Source organism: Salmo salar, chromosome 08 (genome assembly GCF_965601325.2).
Source record: "Salmo salar chromosome 08, fSalSal1, whole genome shotgun sequence".
NCBI classification, from domain to species: Eukaryota; Metazoa; Chordata; class Actinopteri; order Salmoniformes; family Salmonidae; genus Salmo; species Salmo salar.
In genome coordinates, this window is record NC_138298.1 from 2,155,876 (window position 1) to 2,175,000 (window position 19,125).

Sequence of the window (19,125 nt, forward strand, 5' to 3'; positions counted from 1 at the left end):
AATTAGCATCTGCCTTGTATTTATAAGACAAACAAGAATATTGTTGCTGAATGCAGCTTGTGTGTGCTTTGTGCTCCTTTGCCCTGTTCAAATGATGAAAGGAAATAAAGTTTGTATTTTATCCAACTACCTGTGCTAAAAAGTGATGGGAACAGTGTTTGTAATTTCTTCTACTTTTTCAGTGACACAAAGTTCAAGCTGCTTATCTAATTGGTGAAAATGCAATGTCTGTTTATCACACTCACTTTGACTATATATGTTGTAGCAAGAGATTGTTTCTCGCTTACGGCCATACCAGCCTGGGTACGCCCGATCTCGTCTGATCTCGGAAGCTAAGCAGGGTCGGGCCTGGTTAGTACTTGGATGGGAGACCGCCTGGGAATACCAGGTGCTGTAAGCATTTTGTCCACGAGGGTGTGCCCCTGCACTATTTCATCAGCAACACTGCCTTGTAGTAAGCATTTAATGATGAATTGACTAAATGCAGCTTCCTGCCTTTTTAATAGGATCAAATTTCCTTGTGTTTTCAATTAGCATCTGCCTTGTATTTATAAGACAAACAAGAATATTGTTGCTGAATGCAGCTTGTGTGTGCTTTGTGCTCCTTTGCCCTGTTCAAATGATGAAAGGAAATAAAGTTTGTATTTTATCCAACTACCTGTGCTAAAAAGTGATGGGAACAGTGTTTGTAATTTCTTCTACTTTTTCAGTGACACAAAGTTCAAGCTGCTTATCTAATTGGTGAAAATGCAATGTCTGTTTATCACACTCACTTTGACTATATATGTTGTAGCAAGAGATTGTTTCTCGCTTACGGCCATACCAGCCTGGGTACGCCCGATCTCGTCTGATCTCGGAAGCTAAGCAGGGTCGGGCCTGGTTAGTACTTGGATGGGAGATCGCCTGGGAATACCAGGTGCTGTAAGCATTTTGTCCACGAGGGTGTGCTCTTGCACTATTTCATCAGCAACACTGCCTTGTATTAAGCATTTAATGATGAATTGACTAAATGTCTGTTTTATCAGACTCACTTTGACTATATATGTTGTAGCAAGAGATTGTTTCTCGCTTACGGCCATACCAGCCTGGGTACGCCCGATCTCGTCTGATCTCGGAAGCTAAGCAGGGTCGGGCCTGGTTAGTACTTGGATGGGAGACCGCCTGGGAATACCAGGTGCTGTAAGCATTTTGTCCACGAGGGTATGCCCCTGCACTATTTCATCAGCAACACTGCCTTGTAGTAAGCATTTAATGATGAATTGACTAAATGCAGCTTCCTGCCTTTTTAATAGGATCAAATTTCCTTGTGTTTTCAATTAGCATCTGCCTTGTATTTATAAGACAAACAAGAATATTGTTGCTGAATGCAGCTTGTGTGTGCTTTGTGCTCCTTTGCCCTGTTCAAATGATGAAAGGAAATAAAGTTTGTATTTTATCCAACTACCTGTGCTAAAAAGTGATGGGAACAGCGTTTGTAATTTCTTCTACTTTTTCAGTGACACAAAGTTCAAGCTGCTTATCTAATTGGTGAAAATGCAATGTCTGTTTATCACACTCACTTTGACTATATATGTTGTAGCAAGAGACTGTTTCTCGCTTACGGCCATACCAGCCTGGGTACGCCCGATCTCGTCTGATCTCGGAAGCTAAGCAGGGTCGGGCCTGGTTAGTACTTGGATGGGAGACCGCCTGGGAATACCAGGTGCTGTAAGCATTTTGTCCACGAGGGTGTGCTCTTGCACTATTTCATCAGCAACACTGCCTTGTATTAAGCATTTAATGATGAATTGACTAAATGTCTGTTTTATCAGACTCACTTTGACTATATATGTTGTAGCAAGAGATTGTTTCTCGCTTACGGCCATACCAGCCTAGGTACGCCCGATCTCGTCTGATCTCGGAAGCTAAGCAGGGTCGGGCCTGGTTAGTACTTGGATGGGAGACCGCCTGGGAATACCAGGTGCTGTAAGCATTTTGTCCACGAGGGTGTGCCCCTGCACTATTTCATCAGCAACACTGCCTTGTAGTAAGCATTTAATGATGAATTGACTAAATGCAGCTTCCTGCCTTTTTAATAGGATCAAATTTCCTTGTGTTTTCAATTAGCATCTGCCTTGTATTTATAAGACAAACAAGAATATTGTTGCTGAATGCAGCTTGTGTGTGCTTTGTGCTCCTTTGCCCTGTTCAAATGATGAAAGGAAATAAAGTTTGTATTTTATCCAACTACCTGTGCTAAAAAGTGATGGGAACAGCGTTTGTAATTTCTTCTACTTTTTCAGTGACACAAAGTTCAAGCTGCTTATCTAATTGGTGAAAATGCAATGTCTGTTTATCACACTCACTTTGACTATATATGTTGTAGCAAGAGACTGTTTCTCGCTTACGGCCATACCAGCCTGGGTACGCCCGATCTCGTCTGATCTCGGAAGCTAAGCAGGGTCGGGCCTGGTTAGTACTTGGATGGGAGACCGCCTGGGAATACCAGGTGCTGTAAGCATTTTGTCCACGAGGGTGTGCTCTTGCACTATTTCATCAGCAACACTGCCTTGTATTAAGCATTTAATGATGAATTGACTAAATGTCTGTTTTATCAGACTCACTTTGACTATATATGTTGTAGCAAGAGATTGTTTCTCGCTTACGGCCATACCAGCCTAGGTACGCCCGATCTCGTCTGATCTCGGAAGCTAAGCAGGGTCGGGCCTGGTTAGTACTTGGATGGGAGACCGCCTGGGAATACCAGGTGCTGTAAGCATTTTGTCCACGAGGGTGTGCCCCTGCACTATTTCATCAGCAACACTGCCTTGTAGTAAGCATTTAATGATGAATTGACTAAATGCAGCTTCCTGCCTTTTTAATAGGATCAAATTTCCTTGTGTTTTCAATTAGCATCTGCCTTGTATTTATAAGACAAACAAGAATATTGTTGCTGAATGCAGCTTGTGTGTGCTTTGTGCTCCTTTGCCCTGTTCAAATGATGAAAGGAAATAAAGTTTGTATTTTATCCAACTACCTGTGCTAAAAAGTGATGGGAACAGTGTTTGTAATTTCTTCTACTTTTTCAGTGACACAAAGTTCAAGCTGCTTATCTAATTGGTGAAAATGCAATGTCTGTTTATCACACTCACTTTGACTATATATGTTGTAGCAAGAGATTGTTTCTCGCTTACGGCCATACCAGCCTGGGTACGCCCGATCTCGTCTGATCTCGGAAGCTAAGCAGGGTCGGGCCTGGTTAGTACTTGGATGGGAGACCGCCTGGGAATACCAGGTGCTGTAAGCATTTTGTCCACGAGGGTGTGCTCTTGCACTATTTCATCAGCAACACTGCCTTGTATTAAGCATTTAATGATGAATTGACTAAATGTCTGTTTTATCAGACTCACTTTGACTATATATGTTGTAGCAAGAGATTGTTTCTCGCTTACGGCCATACCAGCCTGGGTACGCCCGATCTCGTCTGATCTCGGAAGCTAAGCAGGGTCGGGCCTGGTTAGTACTTGGATGGGAGACCGCCTGGGAATACCAGGTGCTGTAAGCATTTTGTCCACGAGGGTGTGCCCCTGCACTATTTCATCAGCAACACTGCCTTGTAGTAAGCATTTAATGATGAATTGACTAAATGCAGCTTCCTGCCTTTTTAATAGGATCAAATTTCCTTGTGTTTTCAATTAGCATCTGCCTTGTATTTATAAGACAAACAAGAATATTGTTGCTGAATGCAGCTTGTGTGTGCTTTGTGCTCCTTTGCCCTGTTCAAATGATGAAAGGAAATAAAGTTTGTATTTTATCCAACTACCTGTGCTAAAAAGTGATGGGAACAGTGTTTGTAATTTCTTCTACTTTTTCAGTGACACAAAGTTCAAGCTGCTTATCTAATTGGTGAAAATGCAATGTCTGTTTATCACACTCACTTTGACTATATATGTTGTAGCAAGAGATTGTTTCTCGCTTACGGCCATACCAGCCTGGGTACGCCCGATCTCGTCTGATCTCGGAAGCTAAGCAGGGTCGGGCCTGGTTAGTACTTGGATGGGAGACCGCCTGGGAATACCAGGTGCTGTAAGCATTTTGTCCACGAGGGTGTGCTCTTGCACTATTTCATCAGCAACACTGCCTTGTATTAAGCATTTAATGATGAATTGACTAAATGTCTGTTTTATCACACTCACTTTGACTATATATGTTGTAGCAAGAGATTGTTTCTCGCTTACGGCCATACCAGCCTGGGTACGCCCGATCTCGTCTGATCTCGGAAGCTAAGCAGGGTCGGGCCTGGTTAGTACTTGGATGGGAGACCGCCTGGGAATACCAGGTGCTGTAAGCATTTTGTCCACGAGGGTGTGCCCCTGCACTATTTCATCAGCAACACTGCCTTGTAGTAAGCATTTAATGATGAATTGACTAAATGCAGCTTCCTGCCTTTTTAATAGGATCAAATTTCCTTGTGTTTTCAATTAGCATCTGCCTTGTATTTATAAGACAAACAAGAATATTGTTGCTGAATGCAGCTTGTGTGTGCTTTGTGCTCCTTTGCCCTGTTCAAATGATGAAAGGAAATAAAGTTTGTATTTTATCCAACTACCTGTGCTAAAAAGTGATGGGAACAGTGTTTGTAATTTCTTCTACTTTTTCAGTGACACAAAGTTCAAGCTGCTTATCTAATTGGTGAAAATGCAATGTCTGTTTATCACACTCACTTTGACTATATATGTTGTAGCAAGAGATTGTTTCTCGCTTACGGCCATACCAGCCTGGGTACGCCCGATCTCGTCTGATCTCGGAAGCTAAGCAGGGTCGGGCCTGGTTAGTACTTGGATGGGAGACCGCCTGGGAATACCAGGTGCTGTAAGCATTTTGTCCACGAGGGTGTGCTCTTGCACTATTTCATCAGCAACACTGCCTTGTATTAAGCATTTAATGATGAATTGACTAAATGTCTGTTTTATCAGACTCACTTTGACTATATATGTTGTAGCAAGAGATTGTTTCTCGCTTACGGCCATACCAGCCTGGGTACGCCCGATCTCGTCTGATCTCGGAAGCTAAGCAGGGTCGGGCCTGGTTAGTACTTGGATGGGAGACCGCCTGGGAATACCAGGTGCTGTAAGCATTTTGTCCACGAGGGTGTGCCCCTGCACTATTTCATCAGCAACACTGCCTTGTAGTAAGCATTTAATGATGAATTGACTAAATGCAGCTTCCTGCCTTTTTAATAGGATCAAATTTCCTTGTGTTTTCAATTAGCATCTGCCTTGTATTTATAAGACAAACAAGAATATTGTTGCTGAATGCAGCTTGTGTGTGCTTTGTGCTCCTTTGCCCTGTTCAAATGATGAAAGGAAATAAAGTTTGTATTTTATCCAACTACCTGTGCTAAAAAGTGATGGGAACAGTGTTTGTAATTTCTTCTACTTTTTCAGTGACACAAAGTTCAAGCTGCTTATCTAATTGGTGAAAATGCAATGTCTGTTTATCACACTCACTTTGACTATATATGTTGTAGCAAGAGATAGATTCTCGCTTACGGCCATACCAGCCTGGGTACGCCCGATCTCGTCTGATCTCGGAAGCTAAGCTGGGTCAGGCCTGGTTAGTACTTGGATGGGAGACCGCCTGGGAATACCAGGTGCTGTAAGCATTTTGTCCACGAGGGTGTGCCCCTGCACTATTTCATCAGCAACACTGCCTTGTAGTAAGCATTTAATGATGAATTGACTAAATGCAGCTTCCTGCCTTTTTAATAGGATCAAATTTCCTTGTGTTTTCAATTAGCATCTGCCTTGTATTTATAAGACAAACAAGAATATTGTTGCTGAATGCAGCTTGTGTGTGCTTTGTGCTCCTTTGCCCTGTTCAAATGATGAAAGGAAATAAAGTTTGTATTTTATCCAACTACCTGTGGTAAAAAGTGATGGGAACAGTGTTTGTAATTTCTTCTACTTTTTCAGTGACACAAAGTTCAAGCTGCTTATCTAATTGGTGAAAATGCAATGTCTGTTTATCACACTCACTTTGACTATATATGTTGTAGCAAGAGATTGTTTCTCGCTTACGGCCATACCAGCCTGGGTACGCCCGATCTCGTCTGATCTCGGAAGCTAAGCAGGGTCGGGCCTGGTTAGTACTTGGATGGGAGACCGCCTGGGAATACCAGGTGCTGTAAGCATTTTGTCCACGAGGGTGTGCCCCTGCACTATTTCATCAGCAACACTGCCTTGTAGTAAGCATTTAATGATGAATTGACTAAATGCAGCTTCCTGCCTTTTTAATAGGATCAAATTTCCTTGTGTTTTCAATTAGCATCTGCCTTGTATTTATAAGACAAACAAGAATATTGTTGCTGAATGCAGCTTGTGTGTGCTTTGTGCTCCTTTGCCCTGTTCAAATGATGAAAGGAAATAAAGTTTGTATTTTATCCAACTACCTGTGCTAAAAAGTGATGGGAACAGTGTTTGTAATTTCTTCTACTTTTTCAGTGACACAAAGTTCAAGCTGCTTATCTAATTGGTGAAAATGCAATGTCTGTTTATCACACTCACTTTGACTATATATGTTGTAGCAAGAGATTGGTTCTCGCTTACGGCCATACCAGCCTGGGTACCCCCGATCTCGTCTGATCTCGGAAGCTAAGCAGGGTCAGGCCTGGTTAGTACTTGGATGGGAGACCGCCTGGGAATACCAGGTGCTGTAAGCATTTTGTCCACGAGGGTGTGCCCCTGCACTATTTCATCAGCAACACTGCCTTGTAGTAAGCATTTAATGATGAATTGACTAAATGCAGCTTCCTGCCTTTTTAATAGGATCAAATTTCCTTGTGTTTTCAATTAGCATCTGCCTTGTATTTATAAGACAAACAAGAATATTGTTGCTGAATGCAGCTTGTGTGTGCTTTGTGCTCCTTTGCCCTGTTCAAATGATGAAAGGAAATAAAGTTTGTATTTTATCCAACTACCTGTGGTAAAAAGTGATGGGAACAGTGTTTGTAATTTCTTCTACTTTTTCAGTGACACAAAGTTCAAGCTGCTTATCTAATTGGTGAAAATGCAATGTCTGTTTATCACACTCACTTTGACTATATATGTTGTAGCAAGAGATTGTTTCTCGCTTACGGCCATACCAGCCTGGGTACGCCCGATCTCGTCTGATCTCGGAAGCTAAGCAGGGTCGGGCCTGGTTAGTACTTGGATGGGAGACCGCCTGGGAATACCAGGTGCTGTAAGCATTTTGTCCACGAGGGTGTGCCCCTGCACTATTTCATCAGCAACACTGCCTTGTAGTAAGCATTTAATGATGAATTGACTAAATGCAGCTTCCTGCCTTTTTAATAGGATCAAATTTCCTTGTGTTTTCAATTAGCATCTGCCTTGTATTTATAAGACAAACAAGAATATTGTTGCTGAATGCAGCTTGTGTGTGCTTTGTGCTCCTTTGCCCTGTTCAAATGATGAAAGGAAATAAAGTTTGTATTTTATCCAACTACCTGTGGTAAAAAGTGATGGGAACAGTGTTTGTAATTTCTTCTACTTTTTCAGTGACACAAAGTTCAAGCTGCTTATCTAATTGGTGAAAATGCAATGTCTGTTTATCACACTCACTTTGACTATATATGTTGTAGCAAGAGATTGTTTCTCGCTTACGGCCATACCAGCCTGGGTACGCCCGATCTCGTCTGATCTCGGAAGCTAAGCAGGGTCGGGCCTGGTTAGTACTTGGATGGGAGACCGCCTGGGAATACCAGGTGCTGTAAGCATTTTGTCCACGAGGGTGTGCTCTTGCACTATTTCATCAGCAACACTGCCTTGTATTAAGCATTTAATGATGAATTGACTAAATGTCTGTTTTATCAGACTCACTTTGACTATATATGTTGTAGCAAGAGATTGTTTCTCGCTTACGGCCATACCAGCCTGGGTACGCCCGATCTCGTCTGATCTCGGAAGCTAAGCAGGGTCGGGCCTGGTTAGTACTTGGATGGGAGACCGCCTGGGAATACCAGGTGCTGTAAGCATTTTGTCCACGAGGGTGTGCCCCTGCACTATTTCATCAGCAACACTGCCTTGTAGTAAGCATTTAATGATGAATTGACTAAATGCAGCTTCCTGCCTTTTTAATAGGATCAAATTTCCTTGTGTTTTCAATTAGCATCTGCCTTGTATTTATAAGACAAACAAGAATATTGTTGCTGAATGCAGCTTGTGTGTGCTTTGTGCTCCTTTGCCCTGTTCAAATGATGAAAGGAAATAAAGTTTGTATTTTATCCAACTACCTGTGCTAAAAAGTGATGGGAACAGTGTTTGTAATTTCTTCTACTTTTTCAGTGACACAAAGTTCAAGCTGCTTATCTAATTGGTGAAAATGCAATGTCTGTTTATCACACTCACTTTGACTATATATGTTGTAGCAAGAGATTGTTTCTCGCTTACGGCCATACCAGCCTGGGTACGCCCGATCTCGTCTGATCTCGGAAGCTAAGCAGGGTCGGGCCTGGTTAGTACTTGGATGGGAGACCGCCTGGGAATACCAGGTGCTGTAAGCATTTTGTCCACGAGGGTGTGCCCCTGCACTATTTCATCAGCAACACTGCCTTGTAGTAAGCATTTAATGATGAATTGACTAAATGCAGCTTCCTGCCTTTTTAATAGGATCAAATTTCCTTGTGTTTTCAATTAGCATCTGCCTTGTATTTATAAGACAAACAAGAATATTGTTGCTGAATGCAGCTTGTGTGTGCTTTGTGCTCCTTTGCCCTGTTCAAATGATGAAAGGAAATAAAGTTTGTATTTTATCCAACTACCTGTGGTAAAAAGTGATGGGAACAGTGTTTGTAATTTCTTCTACTTTTTCAGTGACACAAAGTTCAAGCTGCTTATCTAATTGGTGAAAATGCAATGTCTGTTTATCACACTCACTTTGACTATATATGTTGTAGCAAGAGATTGTTTCTCGCTTACGGCCATACCAGCCTGGGTACGCCCGATCTCGTCTGATCTCGGAAGCTAAGCAGGGTCGGGCCTGGTTAGTACTTGGATGGGAGACCGCCTGGGAATACCAGGTGCTGTAAGCATTTTGTCCACGAGGGTGTGCCCCTGCACTATTTCATCAGCAACACTGCCTTGTAGTAAGCATTTAATGATGAATTGACTAAATGCAGCTTCCTGCCTTTTTAATAGGATCAAATTTCCTTGTGTTTTCAATTAGCATCTGCCTTGTATTTATAAGACAAACAAGAATATTGTTGCTGAATGCAGCTTGTGTGTGCTTTGTGCTCCTTTGCCCTGTTCAAATGATGAAAGGAAATAAAGTTTGTATTTTATCCAACTACCTGTGCTAAAAAGTGATGGGAACAGTGTTTGTAATTTCTTCTACTTTTTCAGTGACACAAAGTTCAAGCTGCTTATCTAATTGGTGAAAATGCAATGTCTGTTTATCACACTCACTTTGACTATATATGTTGTAGCAAGAGATTGGTTCTCGCTTACGGCCATACCAGCCTGGGTACCCCCGATCTCGTCTGATCTCGGAAGCTAAGCAGGGTCAGGCCTGGTTAGTACTTGGATGGGAGACCGCCTGGGAATACCAGGTGCTGTAAGCATTTTGTCCACGAGGGTGTGCCCCTGCACTATTTCATCAGCAACACTGCCTTGTAGTAAGCATTTAATGATGAATTGACTAAATGCAGCTTCCTGCCATTTTAATAGGATCAAATTTCCTTGTGTTTTCAATTAGCATCTGCCTTGTATTTATAAGACAAACAAGAATATTGTTGCTGAATGCAGCTTGTGTGTGCTTTGTGCTCCTTTGCCCTGTTCAAATGATGAAAGGAAATAAAGTTTGTATTTTATCCAACTACCTGTGGTAAAAAGTGATGGGAACAGTGTTTGTAATTTCTTCTACTTTTTCAGTGACACAAAGTTCAAGCTGCTTATCTAATTGGTGAAAATGCAATGTCTGTTTATCACACTCACTTTGACTATATATGTTGTAGCAAGAGATTGTTTCTCGCTTACGGCCATACCAGCCTGGGTACGCCCGATCTCGTCTGATCTCGGAAGCTAAGCAGGGTCGGGCCTGGTTAGTACTTGGATGGGAGACCGCCTGGGAATACCAGGTGCTGTAAGCATTTTGTCCACGAGGGTGTGCCCCTGCACTATTTCATCAGCAACACTGCCTTGTAGTAAGCATTTAATGATGAATTGACTAAATGCAGCTTCCTGCCTTTTTAATAGGATCAAATTTCCTTGTGTTTTCAATTAGCATCTGCCTTGTATTTATAAGACAAACAAGAATATTGTTGCTGAATGCAGCTTGTGTGTGCTTTGTGCTCCTTTGCCCTGTTCAAATGATGAAAGGAAATAAAGTTTGTATTTTATCCAACTACCTGTGGTAAAAAGTGATGGGAACAGTGTTTGTAATTTCTTCTACTTTTTCAGTGACACAAAGTTCAAGCTGCTTATCTAATTGGTGAAAATGCAATGTCTGTTTATCACACTCACTTTGACTATATATGTTGTAGCAAGAGATTGTTTCTCGCTTACGGCCATACCAGCCTGGGTACGCCCGATCTCGTCTGATCTCGGAAGCTAAGCAGGGTCGGGCCTGGTTAGTACTTGGATGGGAGACCGCCTGGGAATACCAGGTGCTGTAAGCATTTTGTCCACGAGGGTGTGCTCTTGCACTATTTCATCAGCAACACTGCCTTGTATTAAGCATTTAATGATGAATTGACTAAATGTCTGTTTTATCAGACTCACTTTGACTATATATGTTGTAGCAAGAGATTGTTTCTCGCTTACGGCCATACCAGCCTGGGTACGCCCGATCTCGTCTGATCTCGGAAGCTAAGCAGGGTCGGGCCTGGTTAGTACTTGGATGGGAGACCGCCTGGGAATACCAGGTGCTGTAAGCATTTTGTCCACGAGGGTGTGCTCTTGCACTATTTCATCAGCAACACTGCCTTGTATTAAGCATTTAATGATGAATTGACTAAATGTCTGTTTTATCAGACTCACTTTGACTATATATGTTGTAGCAAGAGATTGTTTCTCGCTTACGGCCATACCAGCCTGGGTACGCCCGATCTCGTCTGATCTCGGAAGCTAAGCAGGGTCGGGCCTGGTTAGTACTTGGATGGGAGACCGCCTGGGAATACCAGGTGCTGTAAGCATTTTGTCCACGAGGGTGTGCCCCTGCACTATTTCATCAGCAACACTGCCTTGTAGTAAGCATTTAATGATGAATTGACTAAATGCAGCTTCCTGCCTTTTTAATAGGATCAAATTTCCTTGTGTTTTCAATTAGCATCTGCCTTGTATTTATAAGACAAACAAGAATATTGTTGCTGAATGCAGCTTGTGTGTGCTTTGTGCTCCTTTGCCCTGTTCAAATGATGAAAGGAAATAAAGTTTGTATTTTATCCAACTACCTGTGCTAAAAAGTGATGGGAACAGTGTTTGTAATTTCTTCTACTTTTTCAGTGACACAAAGTTCAAGCTGCTTATCTAATTGGTGAAAATGCAATGTCTGTTTATCACACTCACTTTGACTATATATGTTGTAGCAAGAGATTGGTTCTCGCTTACGGCCATACCAGCCTGGGTACGCCCGATCTCGTCTGATCTCGGAAGCTAAGCAGGGTCAGGCCTGGTTAGTACTTGGATGGGAGACCGCCTGGGAATACCAGGTGCTGTAAGCATTTTGTCCACGAGGGTGTGCCCCTGCACTATTTCATCAGCAACACTGCCTTGTAGTAAGCATTTAATGATGAATTGACTAAATGCAGCTTCCTGCCTTTTTAATAGGATCAAATTTCCTTGTGTTTTCAATTAGCATCTGCCTTGTATTTATAAGACAAACAAGAATATTGTTGCTGAATGCAGCTTGTGTGTGCTTTGTGCTCCTTTGCCCTGTTCAAATGATGAAAGGAAATAAAGTTTGTATTTTATCCAACTACCTGTGGTAAAAAGTGATGGGAACAGTGTTTGTAATTTCTTCTACTTTTTCAGTGACACAAAGTTCAAGCTGCTTATCTAATTGGTGAAAATGCAATGTCTGTTTATCACACTCACTTTGACTATATATGTTGTAGCAAGAGATTGTTTCTCGCTTACGGCCATACCAGCCTGGGTACGCCCGATCTCGTCTGATCTCGGAAGCTAAGCAGGGTCGGGCCTGGTTAGTACTTGGATGGGAGACCGCCTGGGAATACCAGGTGCTGTAAGCATTTTGTCCACGAGGGTGTGCCCCTGCACTATTTCATCAGCAACACTGCCTTGTAGTAAGCATTTAATGATGAATTGACTAAATGCAGCTTCCTGCCTTTTTAATAGGATCAAATTTCCTTGTGTTTTCAATTAGCATCTGCCTTGTATTTATAAGACAAACAAGAATATTGTTGCTGAATGCAGCTTGTGTGTGCTTTGTGCTCCTTTGCCCTGTTCAAATGATGAAAGGAAATAAAGTTTGTATTTTATCCAACTACCTGTGGTAAAAAGTGATGGGAACAGTGTTTGTAATTTCTTCTACTTTTTCAGTGACACAAAGTTCAAGCTGCTTATCTAATTGGTGAAAATGCAATGTCTGTTTATCACACTCACTTTGACTATATATGTTGTAGCAAGAGATTGTTTCTCGCTTACGGCCATACCAGCCTGGGTACGCCCGATCTCGTCTGATCTCGGAAGCTAAGCAGGGTCGGGCCTGGTTAGTACTTGGATGGGAGACCGCCTGGGAATACCAGGTGCTGTAAGCATTTTGTCCACGAGGGTGTGCCCCTGCACTATTTCATCAGCAACACTGCCTTGTAGTAAGCATTTAATGATGAATTGACTAAATGCAGCTTCCTGCCTTTTTAATAGGATCAAATTTCCTTGTGTTTTCAATTAGCATCTGCCTTGTATTTATAAGACAAACAAGAATATTGTTGCTGAATGCAGCTTGTGTGTGCTTTGTGCTCCTTTGCCCTGTTCAAATGATGAAAGGAAATAAAGTTTGTATTTTATCCAACTACCTGTGCTAAAAAGTGATGGGAACAGTGTTTGTAATTTCTTCTACTTTTTCAGTGACACAAAGTTCAAGCTGCTTATCTAATTGGTGAAAATGCAATGTCTGTTTATCACACTCACTTTGACTATATATGTTGTAGCAAGAGATTGTTTCTCGCTTACGGCCATACCAGCCTGGGTACGCCCGATCTCGTCTGATCTCGGAAGCTAAGCAGGGTCGGGCCTGGTTAGTACTTGGATGGGAGACCGCCTGGGAATACCAGGTGCTGTAAGCATTTTGTCCACGAGGGTGTGCTCTTGCACTATTTCATCAGCAACACTGCCTTGTATTAAGCATTTAATGATGAATTGACTAAATGTCTGTTTTATCAGACTCACTTTGACTATATATGTTGTAGCAAGAGATTGTTTCTCGCTTACGGCCATACCAGCCTGGGTACGCCCGATCTCGTCTGATCTCGGAAGCTAAGCAGGGTCGGGCCTGGTTAGTACTTGGATGGGAGACCGCCTGGGAATACCAGGTGCTGTAAGCATTTTGTCCACGAGGGTGTGCCCCTGCACTATTTCATCAGCAACACTGCCTTGTAGTAAGCATTTAATGATGAATTGACTAAATGCAGCTTCCTGCCTTTTTAATAGGATCAAATTTCCTTGTGTTTTCAATTAGCATCTGCCTTGTATTTATAAGACAAACAAGAATATTGTTGCTGAATGCAGCTTGTGTGTGCTTTGTGCTCCTTTGCCCTGTTCAAATGATGAAAGGAAATAAAGTTTGTATTTTATCCAACTACCTGTGCTAAAAAGTGATGGGAACAGTGTTTGTAATTTCTTCTACTTTTTCAGTGACACAAAGTTCAAGCTGCTTATCTAATTGGTGAAAATGCAATGTCTGTTTATCACACTCACTTTGACTATATATGTTGTAGCAAGAGATTGTTTCTAGCGTACGGCCATACCAGCCTGGGGGCGCTAATCCTTGATTGGAGAAGTGACGACAGGTGCGAGTAATTGAGCTGTGAGTGTTTGCTTGAGAGTGTTTGCTCGAGAGCTATTTTCGTTTCTTTTTTTGGTTTTTGCAATATAATTTATTGTTTTTTTATTTGGATAGTTTTTAGTTTTGTTTAGTTTTCCCCCCCTGCAGTTTTGCTGCCTGGGGGAGGTTTTTTCGCTTTCATTTTTGATTTACAATGACGGACAACATGGCAACGACAAACGGAACGGACAAAGACAACGAAAATGCGCAACGGAAGGAAAACGAAAATAAAGAAGGAATGAAATATGGCAAAGAATACACGGTGGCAATTGAGTTGGTGGGAGAAGAAAAGATGACGACGATGGAATTACTGCGAGCAATTAAGGAGATGTGTGGAGAGGTGGTGGGATGCCGAATGAAAGGCGAGAAGAAGTATGAAATTACGATGAAAAACGGAAAAGGTAAAGAACGGCTAATGGACGGTTTAAGGATAAAGGACACCAGGATTATGGCGAGAGATGTGAATGTAAATGAATTGGTGGTGTCTTTTATGAATCTCCCGGTATACATCGAAGACAAAGTTATACTGGACAAGCTGAGTAGCTGGGGAGTAACGGCCGTCTCGGAGATAAGGAGGAGAGTTTGGCCTGGAACGGAGGTGGTTGACGGAACACGGTTTTGTAAAGTTAAATTTACGGAAAAAGTAAAATCATTGCCATATTCCACAAAAATTGAGACGCTGGAAGGAGCTGAATACTTCAGGGTGATCCATGACAAGCAGGTCAGAGTTTGTCGATTGTGCATACAACCTGGGCACATAGTTAAAGATTGCCCTGAATTCAAGTGTTTCAAGTGCGGCAATCAAGGCCATTATGCGAGAGAGTGTGTCGGAGAGAAGGAAAGGAATGTTTGTGGAAGATGCAGAAAGAGATTGGCGGAGTGCAACTGTGGAGAAGTTATGACTGAAGAGGGGAGTCAAGTACTATTCGAGGAAGCAGTTGTATCATCGCAAGAAGGAGAAGAAGATGGAGGAGAGGACGTGGTGGAAGGTGGAGAGACGGAGGAAGGAAGAAGGGAGAAGAAAGAAGACCAGAAGATTAACGAAATTGGGAGCAGTATGGATTCGGAAATAAGAAGGTGGAGTTTTCAGGAGGAGAGGGGAAGTGGATTGGGGGGAAGCACGGGGGACTCACGGGTTTTGGGGGAAAGCACAGCACAAACAAGTACCTCGGGGGGTGAAGAAATGGAGAGGGTCTTAAGTTTAATGACAATAACAGAGACGGGTATGAACACGGGGAGCACAACGACTACTACACGTGAGACGGAGATGAACATTCCAGAAACGGCGGAGAACACGGGGAGCACAACGAACATTCCAGAATCGGCGATGAACACGGGGAGCACAACGAGCATTCCAGAATCGGCGATGAACACGGGGAGCACAACGGATGAGGGTGTAAAGAAGAAAAGTTGGCTGGATGAAATGGACTTGGAGGAGATATCGGACTCGGATGATGGGGAAAAATTTGAAAGAATGAGAGGAGGATACAGGAAGAGGAAAGCAGCGGAGGGGGGGAGAGAAAGGGTGGAAGAGGAAAGAAACTGGATAAAAGGTAGAGGATAATGAAATTATATTTTATAATTTTATTATTTATTAGTATGGTAACAATAATGTCGATAAATGCGAATGGGTTGAGAACAATAGGAAAATTTAATAGAATAGTACACATAAAGAATTCTGATATTTTATGTATTCAAGAGACGCACTGGGATAATATGTGTGTTTTAGAAATTCAGAAAATATGGAGGGATTTTATTTATGTAAACAATGGTAGGGGGAATTCATGTGGGGTTGCAATTTTAATAAGGAAGGATGTAGTAGAAAATGTGAAGAAGATATATAATGATAATAATGGGAGGATTTTAATTTTAGATTTTGAATATATGAGTAGGGTTTTTAGGATTATAAATATTTATGCGCCGAATAATGAAATAGAGAGAAGGAATTTATTTTTAGAATTAGCGAAATGGTGCAAGGGAAACTGTATTTTAGTTGGGGATTTTAATGTAAAAATGGATAGACTAGATATGACAAGGGGAGCTATTTTTAGAAGTGACGTATCTAGGGGGGTTTTAAGGAAGATGATGGTTGAAAACAATTTAATTGATATATGGAGGGAGGAGAATCCGAATAAGAGAGAATTTTCTAGAAGGCAGGTGGTTTTAGGGGAATTGAAACAGACACGGATAGATTTGGTTTTAGTAAATGAAGGGTTAAGGAATTTTATGAAGGATATTAAATATATTTTTACAACTTTTAGTGATCATGCTGGGTTAACATTTTCGGTGGGGTTAGATAAGGAAAGGAAAGGGGGGGGAATATGGTGTATGAATGCAGGGTATCTAGGTGATGAGGAATACGGGAAACAACTTAAATCTTTGATAGAACATGAAATGGAGGATAAGCAAAAAGGGAATGATAAGTGCAAGTGGTGGGAAAATGTTAAAGAAAAAATAAAAGTTTTTAGTATTAGATATGCAAGGAAGCAGAGGAGTAGGATGACAAGAGCAGAAAATTATTTAAGAACAAAATTGAATGAAGAAATGAAGAAATGTGATAGTGATCCTGATTATACTATTGAAAAGTTTTTAGATTTAAAAGAAAAATTGAGCAAATGTGAAATAGATAAGTGTAAGGGTGCAATTATAAGAAGTAGGGCAAAATATGTTTTAGAAGGGGAGAAATGTACGTCGTTTTTTCTTGGTTTAGAGAAAACTAAACAGATGAAATCATATATTAGTGAGATTGAAAATGTAAAGGGTGAAGTAGTAAATGATTATGTGGAGATATTAGAAACGGTACAGAATTTTTATAAGGATTTATTTAAGAAAGGGGAGGTGGATGAGGGGTGTGTAAAAGAGATTTTAAGTAGTGTTGATGTGCAAATTGGTGTTGAGGATAAGCAAATGTGTGATAGGAAGATAACAATGGATGAAGTGAAAGATGCAATTAAGGGTTTACAAATAAATAAAAGTCCTGGAGTAGATGGACTAATTGCAGAGTTTTATAAAATGTATGAAAGTATTTTAGCACCTATTTTATTAGAAGTATATCAATATATGGAAGACAATAATACTGTTTCAGATTCCATGGTGACAGGGCTGATATCGATTTTATATAAAAATAAGGGGAGTAAATTGAAATTAGAAAATTATAGGCCAATTAGTTTATTAAACTCAGATTATAAGATTTTAGCTAAGATACTGGCAAATAGGATGAAGATGGTTTTAAATGATATTATAGCACCTACACAAAATTATACTGTGCCTGGAAGAGATATAGCAGATACCATAACTACACTTAGAGATGTGATAAATAAAATGAATAGCGATAAGATAGGGGGAATTGTTTTAAGTATAGATTTTAATAAAGCTTTTGACAGGGTGGAACATGATTTTATGTTTAGGGTACTGGAAAAGTATGGGTTTGGAAATGGAATTATAAGATGGATAAAATTATTATATAGAAAGGCTAAAAGTAGGGTTAAATGTAATGGGATTTTAACAGATTCTTTTATTCTTGAGAGATCAGTGAGACAGGGGTGCCCTTTATCAGCTTTATTGTTTGTTTTATCGGTAGAACCCTTAGCGGCATACCTTAAAAAATATCATTTTATAAATTGTGTAGAGACTCCGCAAGGAGGTTTTAGTTTAATTCATCAATATGCAGACGATACCACAATTACAGTCAGAGATGAGGGAAGTGTTAAAAGGGTGATGGAGTGTTTTAAAGTATATGAGAAAGCCTCAGGAGCTAAAGTGAATATGGAGAAGTCAGTAATAATGTATGTTGGGAAGAATAATGAGGGGACTTTTCCTTTTAAGGTGGTAAATGATTATTTTAAGGTGTTAGGTGTGTTTTTAGGGGTGAAGGAACAAGAAGCTAGGGATCTGACATGGAGTGGGGTTATAAACAAAGTTAGGAAGGTAGTAAATATGTGGAGGGGGAGGGCTTTGAAATTAAAAGGGAAAGTAATTGTTGTAAATTCCTTGCTGATGTCAATTTTTATTCATGTCATGAACGTTTTAGATGTACCAGAATGGGTTTTATCTGAAATGAATATGATTTTAGTTGATTTTTTATGGGATGGGAAAGGAGCGAAAATTTCTTTTAAAACATTGATTGCAGGTTATGAGGAGGGGGGTTTGAAGTTGGTGGATTTAAATGTAAGGAAAAAAGCAATTAGAGTTAAAATGGTACGGAAATATTTATATGGTGAACTAGATTATGGATGGAAAAGATTTTTTAAGGAGTATTTGCAGGAGGTTGGGAGGATGGGGGACAATGGTTTATTGATGTGCATGAAAAAAGAAATGTTAAGTAATATACCATTGTTTTATAGAGAAGTGTTTGAAGCTTGGGGGGAGTTTTTACCAAATATTTATTATGAGTGTACCATTTTAGACAATATTTTAAATCAGCCAATTTTCTTAAATCCCAAGATACAATATAATAATAAGATGTTGTTTTGTAAATATTTTATGAGGGCTGGGATGAGACAGATTGGGGATATTTTATACGAGGTCATTCCAGGGTTCCTTACTGTACAAGCGATTTATGATAATGTTTGTGAAGTGGAAGATGAAATAAGCAAAACTACAGTAGATAATATGTATAAGAGAATTTTAGGGTGTATTCCTGAAGAATGGGTGCTTTTAATAAATACAGAGGTGGTTGAGAGAGCTAAGGGTTTACCGGTTTTATATTATGAAAGTAATGGGGAGAAACATGTTTTATCAGGTTTGAAAGTTAAAAAGATTTATGAAAAATGTATTTTAAGAGAGATAAAAGCTCCTGCTTCAGAAAAAGTGTGGTCTAGGGTATTTGTAAATATAGATGTAAAATCAATATGGAAGAATGTCAATGTCAAATATAATTCTATAGAATGTGAAGATAATGATTTTAAATTGAAACATAATAGGATTTTTACGAACGTGGTTTTACATCAAATAAATAGAGACATTAAAAGAGAATGTGATATTTGTGGTACGGAGGTGGAAAATTTTATGCACTTTTTTATTGAATGTAGTAGATTACAAGGGTTTCATGAGTTTATAAAGGGGCTTTTAGAACAACATTGGGGA

At 40.5% G+C, this 19,125-nt stretch overlaps 31 non-coding genes across 31 annotated transcripts; all 31 read left to right on the top strand.

Moving 5' to 3' along the window:
- The first annotated feature begins 281 nt into the window (after positions 1–281).
- Positions 282–400, top strand: LOC145855061 (5S ribosomal RNA). The gene has a single exon (XR_014375948.1). It is a non-coding gene; the product is annotated as a 5S ribosomal RNA (ribosomal RNA).
- A 409-nt stretch (positions 401–809) lies between these two features.
- Positions 810–928, top strand: LOC145884138 (5S ribosomal RNA). Its single transcript, XR_014395717.1, has one exon. It is a non-coding gene; the product is annotated as a 5S ribosomal RNA (ribosomal RNA).
- A 139-nt stretch (positions 929–1,067) lies between these two features.
- LOC145855062 (5S ribosomal RNA) lies at positions 1,068–1,186 on the top strand. The gene has a single exon (XR_014375949.1). It is a non-coding gene; the product is annotated as a 5S ribosomal RNA (ribosomal RNA).
- Positions 1,187–1,595: 409 nt separating this feature from the next.
- Positions 1,596–1,714, top strand: LOC145855063 (5S ribosomal RNA). The gene has a single exon (XR_014375950.1). It is a non-coding gene; the product is annotated as a 5S ribosomal RNA (ribosomal RNA).
- Positions 1,715–1,853: 139 nt separating this feature from the next.
- LOC145884687 (5S ribosomal RNA) lies at positions 1,854–1,972 on the top strand. Its single transcript, XR_014396266.1, has one exon. It is a non-coding gene; the product is annotated as a 5S ribosomal RNA (ribosomal RNA).
- Positions 1,973–2,381: 409 nt separating this feature from the next.
- On the top strand, positions 2,382–2,500 carry LOC145855065 (5S ribosomal RNA). Its single transcript, XR_014375952.1, has one exon. It is a non-coding gene; the product is annotated as a 5S ribosomal RNA (ribosomal RNA).
- A 139-nt stretch (positions 2,501–2,639) lies between these two features.
- On the top strand, positions 2,640–2,758 carry LOC145884688 (5S ribosomal RNA). The gene has a single exon (XR_014396267.1). It is a non-coding gene; the product is annotated as a 5S ribosomal RNA (ribosomal RNA).
- Positions 2,759–3,167: 409 nt separating this feature from the next.
- LOC145855066 (5S ribosomal RNA) lies at positions 3,168–3,286 on the top strand. The gene has a single exon (XR_014375953.1). It is a non-coding gene; the product is annotated as a 5S ribosomal RNA (ribosomal RNA).
- Positions 3,287–3,425: 139 nt separating this feature from the next.
- On the top strand, positions 3,426–3,544 carry LOC145855067 (5S ribosomal RNA). Its single transcript, XR_014375954.1, has one exon. It is a non-coding gene; the product is annotated as a 5S ribosomal RNA (ribosomal RNA).
- A 409-nt stretch (positions 3,545–3,953) lies between these two features.
- On the top strand, positions 3,954–4,072 carry LOC145855068 (5S ribosomal RNA). Its single transcript, XR_014375955.1, has one exon. It is a non-coding gene; the product is annotated as a 5S ribosomal RNA (ribosomal RNA).
- Positions 4,073–4,211: 139 nt separating this feature from the next.
- LOC145855069 (5S ribosomal RNA) lies at positions 4,212–4,330 on the top strand. The gene has a single exon (XR_014375956.1). It is a non-coding gene; the product is annotated as a 5S ribosomal RNA (ribosomal RNA).
- Positions 4,331–4,739: 409 nt separating this feature from the next.
- LOC145855071 (5S ribosomal RNA) lies at positions 4,740–4,858 on the top strand. Its single transcript, XR_014375958.1, has one exon. It is a non-coding gene; the product is annotated as a 5S ribosomal RNA (ribosomal RNA).
- Positions 4,859–4,997: 139 nt separating this feature from the next.
- LOC145855072 (5S ribosomal RNA) lies at positions 4,998–5,116 on the top strand. Its single transcript, XR_014375959.1, has one exon. It is a non-coding gene; the product is annotated as a 5S ribosomal RNA (ribosomal RNA).
- A 409-nt stretch (positions 5,117–5,525) lies between these two features.
- On the top strand, positions 5,526–5,644 carry LOC145850546 (5S ribosomal RNA). Its single transcript, XR_014372394.1, has one exon. It is a non-coding gene; the product is annotated as a 5S ribosomal RNA (ribosomal RNA).
- A 409-nt stretch (positions 5,645–6,053) lies between these two features.
- LOC145855073 (5S ribosomal RNA) lies at positions 6,054–6,172 on the top strand. The gene has a single exon (XR_014375960.1). It is a non-coding gene; the product is annotated as a 5S ribosomal RNA (ribosomal RNA).
- Positions 6,173–6,581: 409 nt separating this feature from the next.
- Positions 6,582–6,700, top strand: LOC145886391 (5S ribosomal RNA). The gene has a single exon (XR_014397976.1). It is a non-coding gene; the product is annotated as a 5S ribosomal RNA (ribosomal RNA).
- Positions 6,701–7,109: 409 nt separating this feature from the next.
- On the top strand, positions 7,110–7,228 carry LOC145855074 (5S ribosomal RNA). Its single transcript, XR_014375961.1, has one exon. It is a non-coding gene; the product is annotated as a 5S ribosomal RNA (ribosomal RNA).
- A 409-nt stretch (positions 7,229–7,637) lies between these two features.
- Positions 7,638–7,756, top strand: LOC145855075 (5S ribosomal RNA). Its single transcript, XR_014375962.1, has one exon. It is a non-coding gene; the product is annotated as a 5S ribosomal RNA (ribosomal RNA).
- Positions 7,757–7,895: 139 nt separating this feature from the next.
- LOC145855076 (5S ribosomal RNA) lies at positions 7,896–8,014 on the top strand. Its single transcript, XR_014375963.1, has one exon. It is a non-coding gene; the product is annotated as a 5S ribosomal RNA (ribosomal RNA).
- Positions 8,015–8,423: 409 nt separating this feature from the next.
- LOC145855077 (5S ribosomal RNA) lies at positions 8,424–8,542 on the top strand. The gene has a single exon (XR_014375964.1). It is a non-coding gene; the product is annotated as a 5S ribosomal RNA (ribosomal RNA).
- Positions 8,543–8,951: 409 nt separating this feature from the next.
- On the top strand, positions 8,952–9,070 carry LOC145855078 (5S ribosomal RNA). Its single transcript, XR_014375965.1, has one exon. It is a non-coding gene; the product is annotated as a 5S ribosomal RNA (ribosomal RNA).
- Positions 9,071–9,479: 409 nt separating this feature from the next.
- Positions 9,480–9,598, top strand: LOC145886392 (5S ribosomal RNA). Its single transcript, XR_014397977.1, has one exon. It is a non-coding gene; the product is annotated as a 5S ribosomal RNA (ribosomal RNA).
- A 409-nt stretch (positions 9,599–10,007) lies between these two features.
- Positions 10,008–10,126, top strand: LOC145855079 (5S ribosomal RNA). The gene has a single exon (XR_014375966.1). It is a non-coding gene; the product is annotated as a 5S ribosomal RNA (ribosomal RNA).
- A 409-nt stretch (positions 10,127–10,535) lies between these two features.
- Positions 10,536–10,654, top strand: LOC145855080 (5S ribosomal RNA). Its single transcript, XR_014375967.1, has one exon. It is a non-coding gene; the product is annotated as a 5S ribosomal RNA (ribosomal RNA).
- Positions 10,655–10,793: 139 nt separating this feature from the next.
- LOC145855082 (5S ribosomal RNA) lies at positions 10,794–10,912 on the top strand. Its single transcript, XR_014375969.1, has one exon. It is a non-coding gene; the product is annotated as a 5S ribosomal RNA (ribosomal RNA).
- Positions 10,913–11,051: 139 nt separating this feature from the next.
- On the top strand, positions 11,052–11,170 carry LOC145855083 (5S ribosomal RNA). Its single transcript, XR_014375970.1, has one exon. It is a non-coding gene; the product is annotated as a 5S ribosomal RNA (ribosomal RNA).
- Positions 11,171–11,579: 409 nt separating this feature from the next.
- Positions 11,580–11,698, top strand: LOC145885367 (5S ribosomal RNA). The gene has a single exon (XR_014396948.1). It is a non-coding gene; the product is annotated as a 5S ribosomal RNA (ribosomal RNA).
- Positions 11,699–12,107: 409 nt separating this feature from the next.
- On the top strand, positions 12,108–12,226 carry LOC123733972 (5S ribosomal RNA). The gene has a single exon (XR_006764315.1). It is a non-coding gene; the product is annotated as a 5S ribosomal RNA (ribosomal RNA).
- A 409-nt stretch (positions 12,227–12,635) lies between these two features.
- Positions 12,636–12,754, top strand: LOC145855084 (5S ribosomal RNA). Its single transcript, XR_014375971.1, has one exon. It is a non-coding gene; the product is annotated as a 5S ribosomal RNA (ribosomal RNA).
- A 409-nt stretch (positions 12,755–13,163) lies between these two features.
- LOC145855085 (5S ribosomal RNA) lies at positions 13,164–13,282 on the top strand. The gene has a single exon (XR_014375972.1). It is a non-coding gene; the product is annotated as a 5S ribosomal RNA (ribosomal RNA).
- A 139-nt stretch (positions 13,283–13,421) lies between these two features.
- On the top strand, positions 13,422–13,540 carry LOC145855086 (5S ribosomal RNA). The gene has a single exon (XR_014375973.1). It is a non-coding gene; the product is annotated as a 5S ribosomal RNA (ribosomal RNA).
- The last annotated feature ends 5,585 nt before the right edge of the window (positions 13,541–19,125 follow it).